This window comes from Mus pahari, chromosome 10 (assembly GCF_900095145.1).
Source record: "Mus pahari chromosome 10, PAHARI_EIJ_v1.1, whole genome shotgun sequence".
Lineage (NCBI taxonomy): Eukaryota > Metazoa > Chordata > Mammalia > Rodentia > Muridae > Mus > Mus pahari.
In genome coordinates this window covers 18,906,672-18,913,228 of record NC_034599.1, presented here as the reverse complement: position 1 = coordinate 18,913,228, position 6,557 = coordinate 18,906,672, and positions in this window count along the sequence as shown.

Below are 6,557 nucleotides of genomic sequence, written 5' to 3'. Positions count from 1 at the left end.
GGTCTTGGTTTCTGTTAGTAAGATTCTTATGTTTGCCTTTCGCCATCTGGTCATCTCTGGAGTTAGTTGTTATAGTTGCCTCTGGATGGAGCTTGTTCCTCCTGTGATTCAGTTAGCCTCTGTCAGCAGTCCTGGGAGTCCAGCTCTATCCTGAGTCTCAATGGTCAGAGTACTCTCTGCAGGCAAGCTCTCCTCTTGCAGGGAAGGTGCCCAGAGGTCTGGCATTCAGACCTGCCTCCTGCATGAAGATGAAGGCCTGAAACAGGGCCTGTTCCAGGAGATGTGTTGCCTCTGCAGTCTGCGTGCTCACCTGCACAGACTGGTCTCTGAGGGACCTCGCACACAAGATGGCTCCCTCTCCTGCTCCAGCAGTCAAAGCCCTCCCAGGCAGCCACCTGTTCTCTCACGGGGAAGGTGCCCAGATGTGTGGAGTCTGAAATGGGGTCAGTCCCAGAAACTGTGTTGCTTCTGCCTGTCCCAGAAGCTGTGTAGCTTCTGCAGCCCTCACTCTCACCTGTGCAGACCAGTCTCTGAGTGACCTAGGGCACAAGATGGCTCCCTCACCTGACAATTGAGCCAGTTTCTAATGATGTTAGGGTCATGGATCCTAAAGAAAAACCTATTACTATCACTTTCTAAAATCAGTATAATTTCTAACGGTGTTTTAAATGTTTATCTTATAACCATAGACAAGGGTAGCTCTTACCCCTCATTGAAGAATCTTCTTATTGCAGTAGATAGGGACTACGACAGAAATTCACATCTGGGCAAAATGCAGAGAAGAGATCACGGGGTACACACATCCATTTAACCTTACACCTAAGACTCAAGGAATGTTGTGGAAGAGGGAGGTGTACATAGTAAGTTGGGTATACATTTCTAAGTCAGAAAACTAGCATGCCTGCTATGTGATAGAGTCTTCTATATGTAACAGGGAAGCTACACCTAGGACATCTCAACAATATAGTCACTTAAATAAAACTAGCACAATGACAACAATAGTTGGCATGTCAACATGGATGGGGAAAGCTCCTAAGATCCTGCCCTAGATGAAGAGCAATAAGTAATGAATGGCTAGAGAGACAGTCTTCACTAGAGATAAACCTCTGATAGCTTGTTGAAATCCAAGTGGTAATCCTAAACATCTATACATATGAACAACACTAAATGGACTTGGTAGGTTGTGTTCATATAAAAACATGTCTATATGTACATAAGTATGTACATAACAATTATAATTAATGAAGAATATCTCATAGATGTGAAGAGTGGGGGAGGAGTTGGATAGGAGGATTAAAATTATGTGAATATTATGCTCATATATGAAATTCTCAAACAAAAGATTTTTTATTTTTAAAAATCTAGGATGTATGTATGATTTTTTTCTAGATTTTCTTTTAAGTTTTAAGGCAGAAATGAGAATTTTTATTTAAGTTTATAGGTTAGGAAAATGGAAGCTTTTTCTACTGACAAAGCAGGAATGGAAAGAGGGATTTAGGAGTCAGCGCGCTAAGAGTAGGCCATGCTGGGTAAAAGCAGATGGACTTTCAGATGAGATGCTGGATGGAGTCCAGACTATTCAGTTAGAACTAGACTCAGGGGTCTGGGTGAGAAGAACGGCTTTCAGACCACGAAAGACTACTCTTTTCTCCTAAGTGCATGCTTATTCTTCCTCACCAGGCCATACTTTATGGAAGTCCAGACAGGCCCACTCTGAAGCACAGTTACACTGAGGCCTCTGTCTCCAGTCATCTCTCAGCTACCTGGTGTCAGGATTCAGAGGTCATTCAATCTCAAACAATTCATTTATGAGTTACCTTTAAACACGGGCTCACTTTGAGCTATGAACTAAGCCTTTGAAGAAAGTGTTAGGTTTTTTTTCCATATTCACATGAAAGGGATAATAAAGACTTGAAAAATGAGGCCAGGGGAGGGAGCATTTACTCTGTTCACTCTTGTGACTTGTTTGAATTCACATGAAGTCATTTGAGATCCCAGTACTTGTGCATCTGGGAAATACATAGCTTACCAACAGCAGTTCAACGTCTGAGGCTGGAGCTGCCACTCATCTGACTCCTCCTCATCACACACATCTTCACTTCACCTCTCCCTACTACACATGCCCTCACCCCATTCCTCCCACTGCACACATCCTCACCCCAATCCTCCCTACCATACACATATCCTGCTCTGCCCTGGATGAGCATTTGCATGACTTGTTACTTTCTCTAAGACAGGACTGGAAGGCTCCTTTGCCAGAAGAGAAGCTCTACGCTGCTGCCTTACAACACCTCAGCCACTACACTGTTATACCAAAGTCAAAACACATGCCTCAAGTGGTCAATCCACTCAGTAGCAATCCACTTCCTTCCCACTCAATGGAATGCAGAGCATTCAGGTCACCTAGTTCTCTCATGGTCCCCAAAATGAGAATGGTCTTCATGGACTTGGCTGATCCCTCACTCATAGCAATTTCTGTGTGCCCCAGTACTTTCTGCCATTCCTATCCACACTTGTAACTGGAAAAATGTCTACCTTGTGCTACAGTTAAACACTGGGTCCCCATGCAAAGATGATGTCACCTCAGCTCAAAGCTCTTTAGCTGAGTCTCTTTCCCAGGAGCTCAGAAGACATCTGAGGCAAAAACTCCACTCTTGCGTGTGAGAACCATGTGTCTGGTGTTTGCTCCTACCATTGTCCTGGATTAGGTTCTTCCCCAGCTTAAAGCCATGCCACAGCACAGCCCAAGGTATACCACTCAGATTAAAGATATGCAAGCTTTAGTAATTCTCCACAGGGCTACCCATTAGCTTATATGTTAATTTTCATCTCTACACAAAGACTCATGAGCTCTGTCTTTGAAAATAATGAATGTTAGGCCCATTTCCCTCCTCATACAGTGTGTCTGGATTCTAGGCTTAGTCACACATGGCCAAGCCCTTGCTACATAATAGTGAAAAGAATAACACCAATGATAGACTACACAAGGTAAACATTTTCTTTTTCCAACAAAGACCATGTGTTTAAGAGAGGCAACCAAAATCAGACAGAACTCTTTGCCTGAAGTTAATTGCTTAATTTTATATGAAACATATCCCATTTTCTTTGACATCTCTGGTATGAACTAGAAGTTAGTTTAGGATAATCAGTTTCAAAATAAAGAGCAAACCATAATTTGTTCTCCTGGTTGAGCCCCAATTTCCTGCTCAAGACTTGCAGTCATTTCCAGTCATTTACAAAAGACAAAACCTTGCTGCTTTGATAACCACACTGATGATTTCAAGCTGGACTTCATGTGAATGAGCAGGATGCTGAGTCCAAAACACTTTCTGATAGATTGATAGGTCCAATTTTTTTATGCTGCCAGTAAAATAATAGCTTGGAAGAGAGCAAAGGGAAAATAAATCAAAACTATAAGCTGTAAAAATAAGCTAGACCATATCTAAGAGTGTGTCTGATTTGGCTGATAATCTTTCAGGAAGTGCATCAAAATGCCACTGGGGTGGCTCTGATTTTTCCCGGACTCAGTGTGAACAGAAAGAGATGGAAAAGCGCCCCAAACACCAAGAAACAAAAAGTATAATTCACATACTGTCAATTGATGCCAATTGAAAATAGAATGTTCTCTTCCAAATTGGTCTACCAATTTTCCATACTCTGTGGCTTGCCTAGGTAAAATACGGCTGCTTTGTGTCCAGAATTTAAATTGTAGTGAGACTTTTGAATGCTTACTTTGGTTAAAAGGTCACAGCTTTAATCTTGTTCAGAGAAGCTGCAACAAGAAATAGGAAGATGGTGATCATAGCAATAGAAAAGGGAATAAAGAAGGCAGAGAGCCGGTGTGAGTTTACACAACTGTCCTTGGAGGAGTTATGGTGCAAAGATTAAATGTAAATACTCCTGCTGTTGGGGGCATGGGGTAAAGTAAAGTACATTCATGGCTGCTTTGAATTGTGACATTTATAATCCTGTAAAGTCATATTTATCCCTGACATCTCTGGAAGATTCATTACACACTCCACAAAGTTTACCAGGAAATGTATTTGATTCCAAGCCTGTCACACTCATCCACAGTATTCCCTGATATATGCGAGACCGAGTCAAAGCCTCCTTGCACAGCTTTAGAGATCATTCACCATCTGCCACTATTTTTCTAGTCTTATCTTTCTTGGCTTCTCTCTACAGCTATTACATAAACCCTCTCTACATTTTATGTAATGAGATTGTAGTTTCCTAATCAAGTAATGCTAATTCCCATGTGAATATGCTCTCCAATGTGGCTCTTTCTGCTTGAAAATACCTTCTACGCTGCAGTCACTGTGCCAGAACAAGGCTGAATTTTCCAACACCCTGGCAGTTTCTCCCAACAGACCTTGTCAAGATTCCCTTTGCACAGTTCAGTCAAGTGGAACTATCTCCCTCTACTGGACTGGGCCCAACACTGCACATGTAATTAGGCTTATAAAGTAAAGCTCTCCCCGGTGGTTGTTTGGACCCTAGACTTGTTCCCTGGAGGTTGGCTGGGGATTTAGATCTGTGGGGAGTCAGAATGCACCTCGCTAGAGCGAAATGAAGCTGCCTCTCAAGCCAAAAAGAAAATGAAGCTGTCAGGCAAAGCCTTTCATCATAGTACAGCAGGCTTAGAGAGCCAGCATGGAAAGGCGAATTTATTAAAACGTCATTCATTAATAGGAAATTCCAAATGATTCCAGGGGCCAAAGGCACAATCTTTAGCATCTCTGCTGTCACACATCATAGCATTAACTGTAAGCGCAGGGGCTTCAGCAAATATCTGGGGTCAGACTGTAGATTCTAGTGGAGCTACCCATTAAGCAGCTATAATTTTATCCAAGGCTATATTTTTAACACAAGACTCAACGTGTGTATTGATTCTCTTTCCATGTTGGTTCCCTGTACCAGGACACTCCCAGTGGTCACAATGACTGTCTTGATATTCATCTGATTAGACTCCCAAAGGTCCTCAGGTTCTGATTCTTTCAAGATGGTGTGAAATTCTGTATGTCACTGTAATACTTAAACTCCAGAAATTTCATTTCCTTAATAATGTTACATGGCCATCTTTCATCTTCTGAAGTATGGGGGTAACTCTATTGGAACTAGGACCAACTGGCCAAGTCTCATATTAAAAGTGCAAGGAAATGTAAGTCTCCAGAATGTAAGCATGACAGGGATGGGAGCCAAGACCCTCTGCTCACTTCTGGCGCTGTCTCAACTCCCCGAGAAACTAGAACAGGCTCTCTTTCAACATTATGATGTAATCTGCCCATCAGTAAAGGCAATTATTTGTGGCAGCTCAATATTCTATGTACCTCACAGTTCCGGAAATGTCCATGTGAACAGCCTTACAGGATGCTGTGGGCAACCCCAGAGGAAGGGGTAACATTACTCTGATGAACTGCAGTGCTTCACTACAGAAGGGAATTTTGGCTTCATTTTAGCAGTTTTCCCCACGTGTTGATGTCTTGAATTTGCCAGTGATACAATCTTTGCCATATAAACTCTTATAACTGTCCCCGTGTTTCTATAGACTCATAACTGGAATAGAGTTCACTTAAAGTATTAAATATTATATTAGAATAATAGCTTTTAAAATCATTTTAATTATACTATTTGTCCAATTATTTGTTTGAAAAGTATTGTCAGTAAACCAAATGATCAAGGCAACTTAGCGATGTGGCTTAGAAACAGAATTTAGGAAAGAATTTAGCAAAATTCATTGTAAGAGTATTAAATTTAAACCTTATTGCCCATCACAAATGCTACCCTTTTTTATTAGGTATTTTCTTTATTTACATTTCAAATGCTATCCTAAAAGTTCCTTATACCATCCCCCCGCCCCTGCTCCCCTACGCACCCAAGCCTACTTCTTGGCCTTGGCATTCCCCTGTACAGCGGCTTATAAAGTTTGCAAGACCAAGGGGCCTCTCTTCCCAGTGATGGCCGAATAGGCCATCTTTTATTACATATGCAGCTAGAAATATGACCTGTGGGAGTACTTGTTAGTTCATATTGTTGTTCCACCTACAGGGTTGCAGACCTCTTCAGCTCCTTGGGTATTTTCTCTAATTCCTCCATTGAAGGCCCTGTGTTCCATTGAATAGCTGATTATGAGCATCCAGTTGTGTGTTTGCCAGTCACTGGCATAGCCTCACAAGAGGCCGCTATATCAGGGTCCCTTAGCAAAATCTTATTGGCATGTGCGATAGTGTCTGGGTTTGGTGGCTGATGATGGGATGGATCCCCGGGTGGGGTAGTCTCTGGAAAGTCCATCCTTTCATCTTAGCTCCAAACTTTGTCTCTGTAACTACTTTCATGGGTGTTTTGTTCCCTATTCTAGGAAGGAATGAAGTATCCACACGTTGGTCTTCCTTCTTCTTGGTTTTCTTGTGTTTTGCAAAATGTATCTTGGGTATTCTAGATTTCTGGACTAATATCCACATATCACTTAGTGTATATCTAGTGAGTACTTTTGTGACTGGGTTACCTCACTAAGGATGATATCCTCCAGATACATCCATTTGCCCAAGAATTTCATA